Raw genomic sequence first — 21100 nt, 5'->3', positions numbered from 1 at the left:
TCCCGGGGTTTTCGGAGTGGGCGTGTCGGGAGGCGTGTCGGGGGGCGGGGCCGGATTGCGCGGCGTTTCGGGGGCGTGCCGGCAGCGTTTGGGGGGCGGGTACGGGGGCGTGGCTACGCCCCGGGGCGGTCCGGGGGCGTGGCCTCGCCCTCCGTACCCGCCCCCAGGTCGCGGCCCGGCGCGCAGGGGTCCCGCTCGCGCGCGGGGATTTACGCCTCCCTCTGGGAGGCGTAAATCCCCCGACAAAGGTAGGATCGGGGTTTAGACAGGGCCGGGCGGGTGGGTTAGGTAGGGGAAGGGAGGGGAAGGTGAGGGGAGGGCAAAGGAAAGTTCCCTTCTAGGCCGCTCCGATTTCGGAGCGGCCTAGGAGGGAACGGGGGTAGGCTGCGCGGCTCGGCGCGCGCAGGCTATACGAAATCGATAGCCTTGCGCGCGCCGATCCAGGATTTTAGCCGATACGCGCGACTATGCGCGTATCTACTAAAATCCAGCGTACTTTTGTTTGCGCCTGGAGCGCAAACAAAAGTAGGCTGTTCGCGCTCGTTTGAAAATCTACCCCATTATTTTATAGACCTCTATCATATCTCCCCCCAGCCATCTCTTCTCCAAGCTGAAGAATCCTAACCTCTTTAGCCTTTCTTCATAGGGGAATTATTCCATCCCCTAGAATTAGGGGATGGAATAATTCCCCTATGATGGGAATTAGGGGATGGAATAATTCCCCTTCTTCATAGGGGAATTATTCCATCCCCTAGAAAAGGTACAGAGAAGGTACCCTTCTCTGTACCTTTTCTAATTCTGCTACATCTTTTATGAAATGTGGTAACAAGAACTGTACACAATACTTAAGATGAGGTTGCACCGTGGAGCGATACAGAGGCATTATGTTATTCTCTGTTTTATTCTCTATTCCTTTCCTAATAATCCCTAGCATTCTATTTGCTTTCTTGGCTGCTGCTGCACACTGAGCAGATTTCAAAATATTTTCAACAATGACACCTAGATCCTTTTCCTGAGCGGTGACTCCTAATGTGGAACCTTGCATTTTGAAGCTAAAATTTGGGTTTCTCTTTCCTAAGTGCATCGCTTTGCATTTGTCTACATTAAATTTCATTTGCCATTTGCATGCTCAGTCTCCCAGTTTTGCAATGTCCTCTTGCGATTTCTCACAATCCTCTTGTGATTTGACAACTTTGAATAATTTTGTGTCAATGGCAAATTTGATCACCTCACTTGTTCCCATTTCCAGGTTGTTTATAAATACATTAAAAAGCATTGGTCCAGAATAGATCCTTGGGGCACTCCACTATTCACCTTTTTCCATTGGGAAAATTTACCATTCAGCCCTACTCTCTATTTTCTATCTTTTAACCTGTTGGCAATCCACAATAGGACACTGCCACCTATCCCATGACTTTCTAATTTCCTAAGAAGTCTCTCATGAGGGACTTTTTCAAAAGATTTCTGGAAATCCAGATGCACTATATCTACTGTCTCACCTTTATCCATGTTTATTTACGCTTTCAAAAAAATGTAGCAAATTTGTAAGGCAAGACTTCCCTTGGCTAAATCCATGTTGGCTTTGTCCCTTTAAACTATGCTTATCTATATGTTCAGCAATTTTGTGCTTTAAGAAAGTTTCTACCATTTTGCCTGGCATAGACTTCAGACTCACTGGTCTGTAATTTCCTGGATCACCCCTTGATCCTTTTTTTTAAAAACTGGCATTACATTGGCAACCTTCCAGACTTCAGGTACCATAGATGACGTTATTGACAGTTTACAAATTTCCAATAGCAGGTCCACAATTGCATTTCTTGGTTCTTTCAGCAATCTGGGATGTATGTCATCTGGTCCAGGTGATTTGCTACTCTTTAGTTTGTCAATTTACCCTAGTACATCTTCCAGGTTCACTCAGATTTGTTTCAGTTCCTCTAAATCATAACCTTTGAATATCATTTCTGGCTTGGGTATATCTCTTTCTTCTTCCTCAGTGAATACTGAAGCAAAGAATTAATTTACTCTGCTATGCTTTGTCATTCCTAAGTGCTCCTTTTTCCCCTTGATCATCTAATGGTCCAACTGACTCCCTCGCAGGCTTTTTAACCTCAAATGTACCTGAAAAAGTTTTAATTATGAGTTTTTGCTTCCATGGCAAGTTTCTTTTCAAATTCTCTCTTATCATGGCGATATTAAGTCAGAGGTCCCAAAAGTAAAAAATAATTAAAAATAAATAAAAAAAACTTTTAAATCAGCTCGCGGGTTGAAAACCGGACGCTCAATTTTGCCGGCGTCCGGTTTCCGAACCCGTGGCTGTCAGCAGGTTTGAGAATCGATGCCGGCAAAATTGAATGTCGATTGTCAAACTCACTGACAGCTGCCGCTCCTGTCAAAAAAGAGGCGCTAGGGACGTGCTAGTGTCCCTAGCGCCTCTTTTTACCATGGGCCCTCATTTGAATACTAAATCGCGCGCACAGGAGAGTGGCCTGTGCATGTGCCGGGAGAGCAGGCGCTCACCCGCTCTCCCGTGACTTTTACTGTATCGGCCCGTCTGAGATGCATGAGGTCTGCCACCTTTGCACCAGACAGGCAGTCAAGTTATCAAGCGATCATCATGTCCACCAGTCACCCAGCTATAAACCTTCCTAATAATTGAATCACCAACTATAACACTTCCTAATTAACCAGCCTATTAACTCTTGCTTTGAATTAGATTCCTTGTATATAAAATCTGCAACAAATTACTCCTAACAAACACAATTACCATGTAAAATCAAAACATATAAAACCAAATAAAAACAGATAAGGTGATTGTTAATTTGTCCATCCTAAGTGTTACCTCCCTTCTCATTTCTCTTGCACCATTATCCATGGAGAAAAACTGCTCCCCTTGCAATGTTGGAAAACTGGAATGGGGTTCCAGCATAAAATCAATCACCAAATAGAAGAAAATCCCCAAGCACAAAAACTTCAAGACAACTGTCCCCATGTACAAAAATATCCAATTGCAATTGGTCCAAGTTTTAACTTTCCTTCAAACTGGAAAAACTGTTTCACTATCTCAAGGGGTGTAGCCCTTTGAGTCCTTTTATCAAAAAATACCCAAATCTTCTTACACTTGTATCTTCAGATCACTCAGGCAATCAGAGTCTCTTGCTCCTTTCCTCTCTCTTGGCCCAAATCATCAGGGATACCGCGGGTACGCCCTTCCCTTCAAACTGGTCAAGTCAAAGTCCAAAAAGTCCTTTAATCCAACCACTTCCAATGTCAAAACGCAAACGTGATTAGCAAAGGCCCATACAGCACTCTCCCTGTGGAACTCCTCTCTCCTTCTCATAGATCCTGAGAGGATCCAGAGCTCTCCCAAAAGTATTTGAAATCCTGGAGGGACTATTAGAATAGTAACTCCTTTGTTCTGAAATCCTAGGGGAATCTCTAGCTGCTTTCCAGTGGCTCCTTCAGACCCAGGGACGGATCTCAACGTCCTTTCTCTTCCTGGATCGCATTCCTTTTTGGCTGTTTCAGCCATGCCTAAGCCGCTGACATTCTGGGCATGCTATTAGGCAATATGTACCCCAGAAGCCATACCCCCCAAAAGGTGGGGTTAACACACAGGGAAGAATCAAAAATTCAAAACCCCTCCTAAAGCCATTGAATATTCAAATTACAAGGGAAATATTAGTGACAGCTTGGGCCCCCATCACACACGCATACATCTCACATGATTTAACATCACTCACAAATATACACGCATGCAGTCACCACATAACAACCTGATTTTCAGATTCAGTATACAAAGGCCCTTGTGCTTGAAATAACTTTCTTTTACATAGTTACAGTACATGAGAGTAGAAAAAGATGAGTCTGATCTGTTATCCTGTGCATACAATCAGGAATTTCTTAGTATTCAGACAGATTAATCCACACCAGGGGTTATGCACCTCTACCAGAAGTTGGAGTGAAGCAAAGCTGTCGTCATGATATATATACCCCTACACTGACATCAGCCCACCAGTATTCTCCGTCTCCAGCAGAAGGTGATGTGCATCTCCCTACTGGAGATTGCTTAAAAACAAATTTAGGAGAAAAGAAGGAGATTAATTCTATTCCCTCCCTGTCCATCGTGACATTCTCGTAAATAGTGATATTTTTAAGCTTCATATTTTATACCTTATGCCTTATAATTTGTAAATCGTTCAATTTTACCCTATCTGTATATTCACATGTTCATTGTTTCACTGTAAAGTGCTTGTTGCTGCTCTTCATTTAATGTGAACCGATGAGATGTTCCCAACGTTCATCGGTATATAAAAACTTCTAAATAAATAAATAAAATAAATAAAATAAATAAATTCGCCCCGCTCTCCTGTGGGTGATACCGTATGGTCCCTCTCTCGGTAGAGTGCCTCGGTCTGGTAGCTGGCTTTCTGGCATGGACTTAGCTGTAGAGAGAGAAACAGCTGAGAGGCTAGCAGGTGCAGAAAGATAAGCGCGGCAGTGAAGGTCTTTGCCCTCTCCCCCTGTAGCCTGAAACTGACTCTGTACTCGACTGGGACAGGCTAAGTTCAGGTAAAGAGTAAATATAGTAAAAAAAAAAAAGAAGGGGAATTAATTTTAGGGATTCCATTTCCCTTCTGATATCTGAGTTTGGCCTGCTGGTCCAACATCTGTTCCCATCTCCAGAGGAGTTTTGGGAGTCATGGCAGTGTTTTTGGCTAGGCCACACTCTCATGTGGTAAGCCGCAGTGGCTTTCATGTGCTTTTCTACAAACAAGTCTGCCACGAAACAGTGTGACATTGGTTTGCGTTTCCATGCCCAGGTGGGCGCCTACCTGGACCGCCTATCGGGCGCCTACATTTTTGGACAGCGTTGGTTTTTGGGTGCCCTGTCCAGGCTCACTTGTGCGGGCGTGCAGCCGGGCATACAATTGTCAGATGCTTTTGGGAGCATGCTGCTAGCGGGTGTTTATCCATGGTGCCAGTAGCAAAGAAGTCTAAGTGCCTTACCTTTTGCGCTGCTTGCCATATTCGGGCATCACAGCCTGGTATCCTCTCTAACTTGTGTCAGCGCTGCTTAGAGGCTCAGGGAGAGTTGTCTCCAATTGATTTTGCTGATGCCAGCCCTTCCCAGCATGATGCGGGAATGGGACCAGAGGGGGAACTACCAGAGGTTGCGCCTGGTTTTGGGGCTCCCCTAACTAGTTTCTTAGCAGGGGAAGGCAACTCAGTGAGTGCAGGATTGACACCCCCTGGTTTTGGCATGGATCCTTCTGCCTTTTCATGGGTGGAATTTTTTCAAGGGCTGCACTCTTTTCTTCAGGTGCAGTTGGCGGCCGCAGTCAAATCTAAAAGTTCAAGATCGCAGGCTGTAGATCACGGCATGCCTATCTAGACTTGCTGTGGGTCATGCTGATAGGGACTCAATGGCATGGATGATGGAGGCGAGCCTTGCTCCTTGAAGGATGGGGAAATTCCTTTGGGGTAGGAGCTGAATAGAATAATGTTGCATTTCTTTCATAGAGATGAGTTGCCCGCTCTGATTTCCCAGACATTGAAGTTGCTGGGGGTGCCAGGTGCTGATTCTATATCTGAGCCAAACAAGAATCCTGTAAAAGTGTCATGCTTCTTCCCCATTATGGATGCTATTTAAAAATTGATTGATCTTGAATGGGGCACCCCAGAAGCTAATTTTAAAGGGGGACAAGCCCTAGAAGGCTATACTCCCTGGGTCCAGTGGCATGAGAGCAGTTGCGCTTTCCGAAAGTGGATGCATTGGTGTGTGCTGTCACCAAGCGGATGACTATCCCTGTAGAAGGGGGAGCAGCATTGAAAGATGCGACAGGTGTCAGCTCTGGCTGAGGAAATTGGCTGATACAATTTCAAATTCTAGTCTTACGAAATTGCTCTTTAAAGGATCACTCTTTTTTGGGAGTGAGTTGGAAAAAATGGCCAATAAGTGGGATGAGTCCCATGTTCCTCGGTTACCAAATGATAAAAAGCAGTCACTGTGCTTGTTCAGCGCGAGAGGTTGTGCTAGGGGTATCAAATGCTTTCGATCCTACAGAGGAACGGCTGACCCCTGACCCCATCAATGAAGGTGTGCTGACCCACCCCTGGGAACAGGAGATAGGGGTCGTGTCTCTCTTTTTTATTGGAGGTGGGTTGAGATCACGTCAGACCAATGGTTCTGGAGGTGATAAGAGATGGCTATGTTCTAGATTTTCTCAGTGTTCCTCACAACATTTTCATGGTGTCTGCCTGCAGTTCTCTGCAGAAGAGATAGGCAGTGAAGTGTACGTTGTCAAGGCTCCTCAGCCTGCGAGCCATGATTCCAGTGCCTATGTCACAAGAAAATATGGTCCGATATTCCATATATTTCATTGTACCCAAGAAGGAGGGTTCCTTTCGCCCCATCCTGGATCTCAAGGGAGTCAACCGTCATTTGTGAGTGACTCGTTTCCGCATTGAAACCTTATGTTCGATAATAATGGCAGTATTGTCGGAGGAGTTTCTTACGTCTCTGGATTTCTCAGAAGCGTACTTGCATATTCCTATCCGGCTGGAGCATCAACAATTTCTGCATTTCGCTGTTTTGGGGAGACATTATCAGTTTCGCCCCACTCTTTAGTTTGGCCACATACCCAGAACTTTCTCCAAGGTCATGGTGGTGATAGCGGTAGTGTTGAGAAAGGATGGCATTCTGGTGCACTCATACTTAGACAATTGGCTAATTTGTGCCAAGATTTTGAAAGACAGTCTTCAGGTCTCGCTCAAGGTGTCTCCTTGCTACAGGAACTAAGTTTGGATGGTGAACTTGGCCAAGAGCAATCTACTGTCATCCCAAATACTGGAGTATCTCAGTGTTCATTTTGACATGAAGCAAGGCAGGGTGTCACTACCAGAGAGCCGCATACAGAAACTGATGGCGCAGGTGCGACTATTGACAGAAAAATATGCCCGACGATATGGTCTTACCTACAGGTGCTCGGGTTGAAGGCAGCTACCCTAGATGTGGTTCCTTGGGCAAGGACGCATATGCATCCTCTTCAGTGCACACTGCTAGCACGTTGGAGTCCATAGAGTCAGGACTACTTGATACGGCTTCACTTACCGGTGGAAATCAGCATCCAATTGCAGTGGTGGTTGCAAGCAGATCATCTAAGGAAGAGCATTCCCCTACAAACACTGGACTGGCTAGTACTCATGATGGATGTGAGCCTCCAGGGTTGGGGGGATTCACTGTAAGGAGTTGACAATGCAGGGGCACTGGAGTATAGAAGAGTTTCTCTGGAGCATCAATCAGCTGAAGCCTGTGCCGTTTGGCTGGCACGCTTGCGATTCATCAACCGCTTGCAGAATCATGTGCTCTGAATAATGTCAGACAATGTGACGACAGTGGCTTACATCAATCTCCATGCAGGAAAAAAGAGTTAGCAAGTGTTGCAGGAAATAGCCTAACTCATGGAATTAGCAGAAGTACATCTTCAGGAGATCTCAGCCTCACACACTGCAGGAAAAGACAACGTAAGAGCTGACTTTCTCAGCAGACAGAGTCTGGATCCAGGAGAATAAGAATTATCAAACAAAGCATTCCAGTTCATAGAGGGCCTCTGGGGCCTCCTGATTCTAGATTTGCTGGCAACATCACACAATGTGAAGGCTCCTCGCTTTTTCAGTCACAGGAGAGATCTGAAGTCTTTGGGCATCAATGCCCTCATACAGGAGTGGCCGGAAGGCAAGCTTCCTTATGCCTTTCCCACATGGCCCATGTAGGACAAAATGATTCAGAGGACTGAGAGACCCATGGGGATGATGCTTCTGATGGCGCCAGAGGCCATGGTATGCAGATCTGTGGAGGATCCTGGTGGACTCTCCTCTCTGATTACTGGTCCACAGGGATCTGCTGCAGCAGGGGCCTATTCTCCACAAAGATCCGACTCGATTTTGTCTTACGGTATGGCCCTTGAGAGGGTTCAGTTGCTGAAGTGTGGATACTCCGCTGCTGTGACGGCCACTTTGCTTTAGGTGCAAAAGTTCTCCACCTCCTTAGTCTATGTTTGGGTTTGGCAAATGTTTGAGACTTGGTGTGAGGAATGAGGGGTTCATCCTTGTTCGATTAAGATCCTGCTCATTTTGGATTTTTTGCAGGATGGGTTGATTAAGGATTTGGCCCTTAATTCTTTGAAGGCACAGGTGGCAGCTCTTGCCTATTTCCAAGGTCAGGTGAACGGTGAACCCTTGTTCACCCATCTGGAAGTGGCCCGGTTCTTAAAAGAGGTGAAGCATCTTCGTCCTCCCTTTTGGTTGCCGGTACCCTTGTGGATTTTCTGGCGGGTCCCGCCTTTTGACCACTGTGCAGCCTCTCCTTGAAGTTACTTACTTTGAAGATGTTGTTTCTTGTGGCGGTTTATTCTGCACATAGAGTTTCCAAACTGCAGGCCTTGTCTTGTTTCTACAAGTGACTTCAGGGGCAGTACAACTGCAAACTGTCCCAATCTTTTTGCCGAAGGTGGTTTCGGATTTTCACTTGAATCAATCAATTTCCCTGCTGACACTGGACAGGGAAAGAGTTGTGGATGAATATTGCCTGTTACGGACCTTAAATGTCAAGCGGCATATCATGAGGTATTTGGAATTTCTAAACCTCTCAGGAAGATGGACCGGCTGTTTATACTCCACGGTGGGAGTAAACAGGGTGAACCGGTATCGTGGGCCACAATAGCCCACTGGATTAAGGAGGTTATCATGGCCACGTATGTGGATGCTGAGCAGCTGTTGCCTTGTCAGGTTAGGGCTCATTCCACTAGGATTCAGGCAATGTCATAGGCGGAGATTAGATTGTTTCCCTTCAAGATTTGACGAGCTGTGACATGATCCTCCTTACAGACCTTTTCCAGGCATCCCGCCTGGATAGGCAGGACCGGGAGGATGCAGCCTTCACACATGCGGACCATGGACAGCCTCCCAGCCAGTTCGGGAGTAGCTTTGGTACATCCCACTGGAGTGGATTAACCTGTTTGAATGCTAAGAAAGGAGAAATTACTATTTACCTGATAATTTCCTTTTCTTTAATGAAGGCAGGTTAAGCCACCTTCCCGCCCTTGTCTGCCGGATGATGGTGCTATTGTCCTCCTGAATGGCTGTATTTCCGAGTATTACTGGTGTCAGATCCAGTCCCTAGATTAGTTATACTACACTCCTTGTCTAAGATCAGTGTTTTCCTCTTAACTGAGTGCTTGAATGTTTGTCTGTTAATAGTTATGTTCATGTATTATTTAGTTGTCCTCAGTTGGCTTTTGCAGAGAATACTGGTGGGCTGATGTCAGAGTAGGGGTACATATATACCGTGATGTCAGCTTTGCTCTGTCTCCATCTGCTAGTAGAGGTGCATAATCCACTTGTGTGGATTAACCTGTCTTCATTAAAGAAAAGGAAATTATCAGGTAAGTAGTAAGTTCTCCATATTACAGCTGCTATAAGATTTCTCCTTATCCAGGACACTATTTTGGTTTTCCTCCTTTACACTCTGCCATCCTGAGTAAAAGAGCACTTAGTTCCCTCCAGCACCCACCTTTCCCCTGCCTAACCACAAAGTTGTGTAATAATGTAAATAGCCAGCAATGCCTCTTGGGTCCTCTGCATAATCTGCCAGACATTCCCAGCTATGTGAACCCCTGCAATAACACTGGGACTTCTTGTCAGTAGACCCAGCTGCTGTTTGATTCTACCACATGGATGCCTGTGTTACTGCTAGGACTGACATTTCATATTAACTTCTTTGCCATGTGCAACCCTGAAGTCAGGGAATACTTGAAGACTCACAGAGTCAGTCACAAGAGATATCATGGCACAGTCACTATGTACTCTCTTCAAGACCTGTTGGGTGAAGGGTGATACACTTAATACCTCCAGGGCCTGAGGTATTAAGTGTATCAATCACCAGGGAGATACCTGACTGCTGTTCCAACATAAACTCTGTACTGAAGCACTTGTGAAGTAACACAAAGCTGACACAGAATACATTTTTCCTTTGATAAATCTACAATCCTGAAATGTTGTGATCCTGCATCCTGACCACTAGAGGTCCCCATGGAGCTGCTCCGACTCTCGCTTCAGTCAGTCTCCATGATCCCAAGACTCAGCAGGGTCCTGTCTATTTAACCCAGCTTCTGGCTACGCTCTCTGCCTTGTCATTGAGTTCCCTAGTTCTCTGCTTGGCCTGTCCTGCCTTGGACTGCTCTTCTTCCTCCGGGCCTTCCAGCCTTGTTTTGCTTCTTGGCATTCTGCTTTTGCCTTGATCTGTGGCTTTCTCAGGCCTTCCACTCTTACTTTGTCCTGTGGCTTTCTCAGACCTTCTGCCCTAGCCTTGTCCTAGTGACCTCTCTAGCCTTCTGCTTTTGCATGCTTTGCTTGTGGCCTTCTCTTGCCTGTTTTCTAGCCTGTTGCCTTCGGGCTTTTGCATTCCTTGTTTGCTCCTTGTTTGTTGTGGTTAGTCCTGTTCTTGTCCTGTTCTGTTCTGCGTGTTCCAGCCTACTCCAGTGCTCCTGCCTGCTTCGGTGTTCCTGCCTGCTCCAGAATTTTCACGCCTGTCTCTGACCCCAGTCCTGCCTTTCCATGGTCTCCAAGTCCAGCCTGCACCACAACTCCAGCCACAGTCTAAGTCCTGCCAGCTGCCAGAACCCAAAGGCCCAACCTGCATGGGAGGTGGCTGGTATAGGCCGAAGATCTTTAGTTCTGTCTGCCTCTGTCTAGAAGTCCTGGCCTGTCCCTGTGGGGTTCACTAGCCAGGCCCACAGCCAAAACAAGAAGGAAATAATTGAATTAAGAACTCTGAGGTCCCTCTTTCTGTTACTGGGGTCTTGATATTTAGGCTCCAGCAACCATTGCTAGTGGGATTTAGGGACTGTTAGGACACTGCACTAGGGACACTCCCTCCAGTTTGCAGCTCCATGTAAATGGTTGCTGAATAATGCTGTAGCTCTGATTGAATTCTTCTGTTTAGCCCCTTTCCTCTCTCTCACAGTCACAGGTAAGAAGCAGTGTAGCAGCCTCATAGGGCCAGTGCTAGCTTTTTTGCTGCCCTGTGCAAAAAATGACTGTGTTACACCCCCAACACAAGCTACCCCCCAACACACACACCGATTCATTCAGTTTCTGTCCCAGCCCATCAAATAAAGCCCAGCTCCATCCTGCAATCTATCAGGCAGATGCAATATGGTCGGGTGAAAAATGGGCGCTCACGATTAAGCACCTGCTTTCCTAATTCATGCCCATCACCTCCCCTGGGTGCACCATGCAGTAGGCTAACGAGCTGCTGCGTTAAAAAGGAGGCGCTAGGGGAAACTGCGTCTCTACTGCCTCCTTGTTATTGGGAGACCAGGCAAAGTGGCTGTTTGCAGGTTAGGAAAATGGACGCTGAATTTACGAGCATCCATTTTCCTATCCCGCTCATAAATTCAGCATCCATTTTCCGAACCTGACTGCCATCAACACTTTTTTTTTTAAAAAGTTTTTTCCATGTTGCTGCTTCCTGTGGTTCCTCAGACTTAATATTGCGACAATATTAATTTGGAAGAGCCACAGAAAAGCAGTATTTTCTGCATGTCTGTGCAGCTTTTGGGGCTCCGCACGACTTAACGCCGATTCCGGGGCTGGTGTTAATTTTTGAGGATAAACTGTGCGCATCGGGCGCAAGGTTATTTTGTACATCGGGGGGGGGGGGGGGGGGTTACTAGCTAATAGCCTCATCAACATGGCATTTATATGTGATGAGTGCTATTAACTATGTTCAGGTTTGATCGCGCATTTTGGACTTGCTGATCCCCTTATTGCATCAGTGGTTATGAACGTGCGTCTAAAACGTGCGTCCAACAGCGGGTTAACCTGTGTGCTAGCTTGAATGCATGGTATTGCATTGGCCTATATAGTTTTTAAAAAACTGACACACACACACACTCCCACCCCAGAATCCATGGATAGGGAAGGGTATTAGGTACCCTAGGCAAACCTTACAACCGTGCACACCCTCCCCTCCCCCCCACACACACTCCCATACACTTTTCAGTCACACAGAGTTAAATTATGCATTTATAACAAATTTTACATGAAAAACATTCAAAAGTACAGTCTTCTGAGGCAATAATAACACGTCCTACATGCATATTATATTAACATGCACTCCTGTGGTGCCAACCTGAAAAATCTGAAAAAAAAAACCCCGCACTTGGAACTCCTGTGGAATTGGACTTTTTGTAATGTGTATTGGGTGAGGGCTTGGCCCTCAGAAAGCCATGAACAAACAGAATTACCATTACAATATACTAAACCTCCCATACCAAAACAACCAAAGGCAACACGGCACATATTACACCAGGCCCTAGAATGTCAATAAAACTCTTATTAGTAAACCAGGCCTCTATAGATCCCTACACACAGGGCCGGTGCTAGTTTTTTTTGCTGCCCTGTTGTGAACAATGACTGTGCTTCCCCCCTCCCCCCCCCCCCCCCCTATTCATTCATTTAGGCCGATGCAATATAGTGCACTCCGCCAAGCGCACGGCTTCACACATGCATGGACCCATGTTTTGGGTGCACGTCCAAAACCCCTCATGCAATTAGGGGATTAGCGTGTCCAAACCAGTGGGTAGCTAATAGTGCTCATCACCTGTAAATTCATGCTGAGGAGGCTATTAGCTATTACCCCCCGATGTAAAATATTGCTGTGTGGCCACGGGGCCCATTTTAACGCAAATTAAATGCCTGCCAATTGAATGCCTGCCCGGAAGCAGGCGTTAAAGCATGTGGTACTCAAGGGCTGATGAAAAAAAACAAAAAATCCTACTTTGTGATTCCTTCCATTAGGATCCTAGCGATACTGAATAGGAGGAACCACAGGAGCAGAATTATGTCCCACTCAAGGCTTAACAGAAATAAACATCCTGCTTTCTGAGGTTCCTCATTGGGGGAACAACAGAAAGCCGCATCCCCAAGGATGCCTGTGGAGCTTGCTCAGTCTGCGCAAACATGCTCATGACTACTCAGATTCAATTTAAAAATCCACAAATTTTAATTAAGCTTAAGCAACACACTACATGTAAATCTGAGGGAGTAGTTTACATCATCCAATGCCCGTGTGAAATAACCTATGTGGGAAAAACTACACGACAATTGCGGACAAGAGTTATTGAACACTGCTCCAGTCTAGCTACACAACGTTTAAATGCACCCATAGTCACCCATTGTCTTGAGAAAGGACATGCTTTTGCTGAATTAAGAGTCTGTGTTTTAGAACAGGTTCTGCCACACTGGCGTGGAGGAGATTTAAATAAAAAATTGATTCAAGCTGAACAAAGATGAATACATTGTTTAGATACTCTATCCCCTAGAGGTCTGAACGCGGAACTTGAATTGAATGTTTTTCTGTGAAGAAAACTTGCTAATTACGTCATAGTGTGCTGTGACGTTCCCCACTATGATTGGATGTGGCTTGTTTATAAGCTGGCATCTGACGGAAAGATGGTCTCTGTTCCTTCTGTTTAAATAGGTTTCGAGGCGATGGTCGTCCTGTTATAAGGTTTTGATTCTACCCCAGATAAGTAACACAAATATATGGACAAGATATGTTTTGTTTTGACATTATTTTGTTCTTTCATTTGGGAATGGATTTGACAGAATAATCTGCAAGAAAATATGTGAGAAGTGCTATTTTTGCATGGAATGGTTTATCAAATACATTGACTTTCACGAATTGCAGCTCCTGATGAAGCAGTTGTCCCTGTGAAACATCGGCCGGTTGTCGAGCTGATTCAGAATATAAAATGATGTTTTGAGTACTGTGAACAATGACTATACATTCGAAGACTGTCTTGAAAGAAAATTAGATAAAAAAAGAAAAATCAAAATATGACCGCAAGTGATTAGAAGACCGAGCGGCTCCCGCTTTGAAAATATAGGGAGTACGCTGTCTGGCTTGCTGATGCGGTTATATCTAAAAATGTAATTTAATTCTTTTGGGGAATGGCGTCTTTTTTGGTGTGTTGATTTTGATAGTGATTTCCTTTTTGGTGACACATAAATTCCATACATCTTACAGTCATAAGACAATACAGAAATGTTGTTTGGGAGAGCAATTAAAAAACATTTCTATTATGGTTCCCAGAAAAGCAACACAAGTTCTGCATATAGTACAGGCACTAGCATTAAACTCCATTATAAGAAAGTAGAAAATTTAAATACCTGCAGCGTACGACACAAACTACAAGGCATTTGTCCAAAATGTAAACATGTAAAGAAAACCTTCTTTCTTTATTTCTGTTATTTATTTAAATTTAATTTTCTGCCTTTAATTTAGAATGAAACACAAGGCAGATTATCCTAAACATAACAACAAAACCATTCTAGTAAGCAGAGCCCAGACTTAACTTCAAAAGCACGAGGCTACACAGGGATAAAATATAAACTACTACTTCCAGTCCTAGGAAAAGATTTACTGTCCCAGCCATGAAAGACCTTGACACCTTTTTGTATACAGGAAAGAAAGCAATAGAGCAGCTTTTAAACTAGACCAAGAGGGAAAGCCAACAGTCACTCAGTATCTAAAGATACTTGCAAAACAGGGGACTTAAATATCCCTATACAGAGAAGACTGATGCAGACAAAGAGCATCCAGATGTGATTGACTCTAAACTACCTATATCATTTGTTAATAAACAGGTTGTAAAATTAAAGTGCAAATAAAAATATGCTTTAAACTGTCTGTATTTGAATTCCAGATTTCTGAACAGTAAGATTGGCGAGTTAGAATGTATGGGATTATACGAAGATAGAGACATTATAGGCATTCCAGAGTCTTGGTGGAAGGAGGATAACCAGTGGGTCACTGTGATACCAGGGTATAAATGATATCATCGTGATAGGGCAGATCAAATTGGTGGAGGGGTGGCACTATATGTAAAACATGGCATAGAATCAAGCATGATAAACATCCTGCAGGAAACAAAATGCACTGTGGAGAACTTATGGATTAAATTCTATATGTGACAGGTAAGTGTACAGCAATGGGTGCTTACTACTGGCTACCTGGCCAAAATGAAAAAGCAAATTGTGAAATGCTAGCTGAAATTTAAAAAAGGTAATAAATTTGACAACGCAATAATAATGGGAGATTTCAGTTAACCCGGTATTGATTAGCTCAATATCTCATTCGGATATTATAGAGAGTTTACATTTCTAGATGCCATAAATGAGAGAGGCAGCCACTTTACATCTAGTCCTCAGTGGAATGCACGACCTGGTATGTGGGGTTACTATGGTGGGGCTGCTAAGCAATGGCTATCAAAATGAAATCAAATTTGACACAATCACTGGAGGTGTCATGGTCAGGCAGGCTTGATACTGGTATTCCCCCAGCAGGAGCAGTACAAGAGAGGAGGGCAGGATCTTCTACTTGTCAACTCCCCCTTGGGTTGGGCACACAGGTTCTGGCAGCTGGTAAGACGACTCTGGTATGGTGCACGGCAGGCCAGGGTCAGGGCTGGCAATGGTCAGACAAGGTTGTTGCTGAGGAAGAACTTGGGACAGGCAAAGATCAAACATGGTCGGTGTCCAAGCCGAGCAGAAGGACAGAAAGACAAGACAGGAACAGGGTAAAATATATAGGCAGGACAGGATAAAATACATAGACAGGATCAGGGTAAAACATGGGCAAAACTGTAATAGGAATGTACAACAGGGTCCAGACAGGCTATATAGGCCTCCGGGAGGCCTGGGCATGACAAGGGCAAGACAGGGAACACAGAGGCAGAGTAAGCCACTGGAAGGCCTAGACAAGGCACAAGAAAGCTGCTGGGAGGCTCACAAGAACAGGAGGGCCACTGGGAGCCCACAAGAAACCAGACAAACAGACTGGCATGGAACACAGGAACAAACAGAACAAGATAAGAAGGCCTAAGCAGGCCACACTAGAACACAGACAAGGCAAAGATATACAGATGGGCTAGGCCGCCAAAAAACCTAGTCCCAAAGGCAAGAAGGGCCACCGGGAGACCCAAAGGAAGCAGGAGGGCCACAAAGAGGCCCAGACAGGACAAGATAAGGAGAGAACAGGAACACAAGAACAGGGTGAGATATACACAGATAAAGGTAAACAGGAACCAATGGCAAGACAAGTAAATAATAGACAAGATAGGCAACAGACAAGGAATGTCATGGGCAGACCCAGACAGGAATCAGGGAATGAACAGGGACAAGATAGGTCTAGACAAGAAGGCCTAAACAAGCCACATTGGGAACAAGGCAAGGAAAAACATGGCAAAAAGGCCTCTAAGGCCACATGGAAACAGGGCAAGGCAAGGCAAGATTGGCTAAAGCAAGGAGCAGAGGTAACTCAAAGATAAGGCTCCGAGGGTATCTGTGAGGGAGGTTCTTATTGAGCTGGCTTTGCTACATCATGTAGCCTTCAAGGCGATAGCAAGAACAGAGCAGAGCATGGCCCAGTGAGAGCCCATTTTGGCAGGAGGCTGCCTAGCAGGCAAAATAATGAGAGGAGGGAGGACATTAAGTAAAAGTACTACATTAGCATGTAACTTTAAAAAAGGAGACTATGATAAAATGAGGAAATTAATTAGAAAAAAATTAAAAGTGCAGTTGCAAAGGTTAAAAGTTTACATGAGGTATAGACTTTGTTTAAAAATACCATTTTGGAAGCCCAGATAAAATGTATCTTGGTCTTTACTGAGGAGGATGCTAGGAACTTTCCCATAGCTGAAGCATTATTTAATGTAGAGATTCTGAATAACTAAAACAAATATCTGAAAGATGGAGCATGTAATGGATCAGATTGACAAACTAAGGAGTAACAAATCACTGGAACCAGATGGCAACCACCCTAGAGTTCTAATAGAAGTAAAACATGCAGTCGCTAACCTGTTATTAGTAATCTGTAACCCTGTGGTTCTTGACATTTTTTCTATTGGGACATACCTGACAGATGATGCTCACATGCATGACACACTGATACAAATGCTTACATGCTATTAAATTCCTCACCTCAGTCACACATACAGAACCGACCTTCAAAAATACAGAATAAAAGACCACAAATTACAAATGTGGAGACGAAAACTGGAATGGAAACCTCAAGAAGCCCCTCTGCATGCAGCGCAAAACTGGAGAATTAGAAACAGAAATGCATTTCCTCCTATATTAAGCAAAGTATAAAAGTAGAAGAAATGCACATACACAAAGCTGATATATTATGACCCTTGCACCCCATCACTCAGGTTCCATGCCACCATCATCCCTCATTTCTCTGAACTATTCACTTTCATTCATCCCTCATGTGTTCATGTCCCTGTCCAGAATTCCTGACAACCCCCACTCATGTTCTTTTCCCCATTGCTCCCTCTCCTTGTCCAGTTTACCTCCAACCACCTCTTTCCCACCCCTTCCTTCCCCTGACCTCCTCTATCCTCCCCCACCCAGTAGCTCCCACACCTCCATCTCTCTTCCCCTGGAGGTGAAGATACAGTTGGTGTCCTGCTGGGCTCAAAAGAGCAAAAGTTGGTGATTTCTCACTTTGGTGAAGGAGGAAGGAATATCCTCGCACTGAACCAGGAAGAGAAGGAAGCAAGAGCAGCCTCCTGTCATGCCTGACTCCTTCCCGGACTGATAAGGAGAGAGCAGTCTCCTGCTGGCCCCACAGCTGTTAAGAGCCACTGCTATAGCTCGTTTCTTGGTCGGTCTACTGTACTGCTAAGCATTTATATATGCAGAACAGCATTTGTGGTGCCTACTGGCCCCCTCCCCCACCCCCTTACCTATCCCCCATCTACCCCCACTATCCTCCACCTCATTACTTATCCTCCTACCCCACCCCACCACCCCATCCCCCTGTCTATCCTCACCCTCACCCCATCCACTCCACTCTCCCCACCCTCCCCCTATCCTTACCCTTTACCCCATCCATCCCACACTTATCCCCTTACCTATCCCTGTCCCACTGCACCACCCCTTCCTCCTATCTCCACCATCCATCCCCCCATCCATCTATCCCCACCTTCTACCCTCCACTCCCATTCCATCCACTCCCCACCCCCTATCCCCCTTTATCCCCCCCCTCCTCCCTTTTTCCTACTTAGTACTTACCCCACATGGGTAGGAGGCTCCCTCCAGGTCTGCCTCATCGTGCAGAGGTTCCTCCGAACCCCATGGATGGGAAACAACAACTCTTCAGTCCTCACCACAGGGACGCAAGCCTTGTCATGTCCCTGGTGATGAAATTAGTTTGCCTTGCCAGGGGCCTTTTTGGAATGAGCCTACCCCAGAAGAACCAAAGGTTTGCGCACCTGTGGATAAGCATACATGCATACGTTTGTAATTTTACAAAAATGTACACAAGAATGAGTTCACTTACGCACAAACATATGTGCATATGTATTTTATAATTTATACATCTGTTATAAAATATGAGTGTACTTTGTACGGCCCCCATATACGCGCGTTCTTTGAAAGTTAACCTCTTCATGTTTAAGTAGAATCCCTGCCCAGACTTTGCCTACCAGAATGCCTCCCTGATATGCAGGGACACATGCACAGGAAAAAGTTGAACCTGTGTATTTTTCCAAGCACATCAGGCAGGAAATTTTAGAAGACAGCATTTCTGCAGGTAGAGCACTGAGGCTATGTTGTGTTTGTAGCATTGTGGACCCTTGGTCGCTGTGGAGATGACTCCGCCCACGGGGAAGGATCCCATGGGGAACCACAGCGATAGGCTGAACTCAGATAGCAGACACAGTATGGATGGAGGGCTTTATTGTACTGCTGTAGATAGATGATGTAGGCAGGAAGGTAAGGCACCGATATCCACGAGGTGCCAATACGTTCAACAGGCTCGGATGTATAATCTCACCAGATGTTCACAAAAGGCGGGAGCCCGCAGAGCGGGTAATGCCGCAGCTGGTGGGTGGAGCTGGAGCACCAGATCATAGAGGTACTCACAGGAATGAAGGCGTCTTCCTGATGATGAAATGGTGGGACCGAAGGTCTGTGGTGCAGGATACATAGGCTGGTGGGACCGAAGGTCTGTGGTGCAGGATACATAGGCTGGTAGGCCCTCGAGGAGCGAGTATCTGATAGTCCGATATCCTGAAATGGAAAAGAGAGAGAAAAACCCCCGAGGAGCGGTTGTCTTAGTTAGTAGAGGCCCCGAAGGGTGGTTGGAAGCGAGAGACCCCTGAGGAGCGGGTGTCTAGAGCTTCTAGAGGAGCGAGGCCCTTGAAGTGAAAGCGGCGTCTAAGCGTGCAGCTTAGAGCGGTCAGAGTAGCTAAACCAAAGTCTTTGCTAACTTAAAGGTGGTAGCAAAGCGGAGGCTTGATATACCCGGAGGTATTGATGTCATGCGGTGGGGTCGCCCCCGAGGTTCCTGCCATGACGTGTATTTGAGCGTAGGAGATGTGCGCGCTCACGCCCTAGGAGGCCACGGGAGTGAGCATGGCGGACTGGAACGCCCATGCTAGGTTGGAGATGCCGAAACCCATGGCACTCGGCATCGGAGGCAGCCATCTTGCCCAAGGAGAGAGAAAAAGGAAGAAAAGAGGTAAGGCAGAGTGGTCGCAGCCGTCTGCGACCGACGGATGCAACAGGCTGTCTCCAGGAGCGTGAGAAGACCATTGATGCAGATATTAAAGAGAGAGCTGAGGCTCCAGCCTGTCTTGCTCCTTGTCTTTATCTTACAGCTGAGGGATGAGACATGCATTTAATTACATGATAGGCCCCCATCCCTGATTCCATTTTGCAGTAGTTTAAATTTAAGGCCAGGGTGCTTTTAAAGTCAATAAAACATGGAGGGCCTGATATTCAGAACTATCCAAGTATGTAATTTAGCAGATATGACTTATCCGGCTAAGTTACAAAGAATATTCAGCAGCACGGCTATGATGCTGAATATTTGCATACAAATCGCTACTTAGCAAATAAGGTATATCCAGCCTACTTACACCAGCTCTATGACTGGTCTAAGTTATTTGATTAACCAGATAAGTTAACTGGATAAGTAGCGCTGCCTTGTTCTGCCCACTGCCTGCCTACATTTTATGTGGCTAAAAGATAGCTGGATAAGTGACATATTCAGTGGCCCACTAGATAGCCGGATATGTCCTTACCCGTCTATCAAGTGCTGAACTCGCTTTGAATGTCATGGCCTGTAATTATTTTCCTTGAGGGGCTTTTTTTTTGTGTGTTTGTTGATTAGTGTTTGTGCACACTTTTGTTCTTTCTTGGGAATTATGGCTTTCATTGAGAACATTACAGTGGAGTTTGCTAATGTTACTGTTGGCTGATTCCTCTGTAGTTATTTCGGTTAGTGGTAGTTCCAGGTTTAGAGATTGCTGTAATTACCCCCTGCCCTTGTATGGGGATATCTAATGTTGTCTACTAATCTTTGATCATATTTTCCAGCAGGTTTACGTGTACAATTCTGGTCGCCGCATCTCAAAAAAGATATAATTGCGATGGAGAAGGTACAGAGAAGGGCTACCAAAATGATAAGGGGAATGGAACAACTCTCCTATGAGGAAAGACTAAAGAGGTTAGGACTTTTCAGCTTGGAGAAGAGACGACTGAGGGGGGATATGATAGAGGTGTTTAAAATCATGAGAGGTCTAGAACGGGTTAATGTGAATCGGTTATTTACTCTTTCGGATAGTAGAAAGACTAGGGGGCACTCCATGAAGTTAGCATGGGGCACATTTAAAACTAATCGGAGAAAGTTCTTTTTTACTCAACGCACAATTAGACTGGAATTTGTTGCCGGAGGATGTGGTGTTAGTGCAGTTAATATAGCTGTGTTTAAAAAAGGATTGGATAAGTTCTTGGAGGAGAAGTCCATTACCTGCTATTAAATTCACTTAGATAATAGCCACTGCCATTAGCAATGGTTACATGGAATAGACTTAGTTTTTGGGTACTTGCCAGGTTCTTATGGCCTGGATTGGCCACTGTTGGAAACAGGATGCTGGGCTTGATGGACCCTTGGTCTGACCCAGTATGGCATTTTCTTATGTTCTTATGTTCTCTTGGCTGTGTGTATGACTCTGTGTGAGAT

Source organism: Rhinatrema bivittatum, chromosome 6 (assembly GCF_901001135.1).
Source record: "Rhinatrema bivittatum chromosome 6, aRhiBiv1.1, whole genome shotgun sequence".
NCBI lineage: Eukaryota > Metazoa > Chordata > Amphibia > Gymnophiona > Rhinatrematidae > Rhinatrema > Rhinatrema bivittatum.
This window is presented reverse-complemented; position numbering follows the sequence as displayed.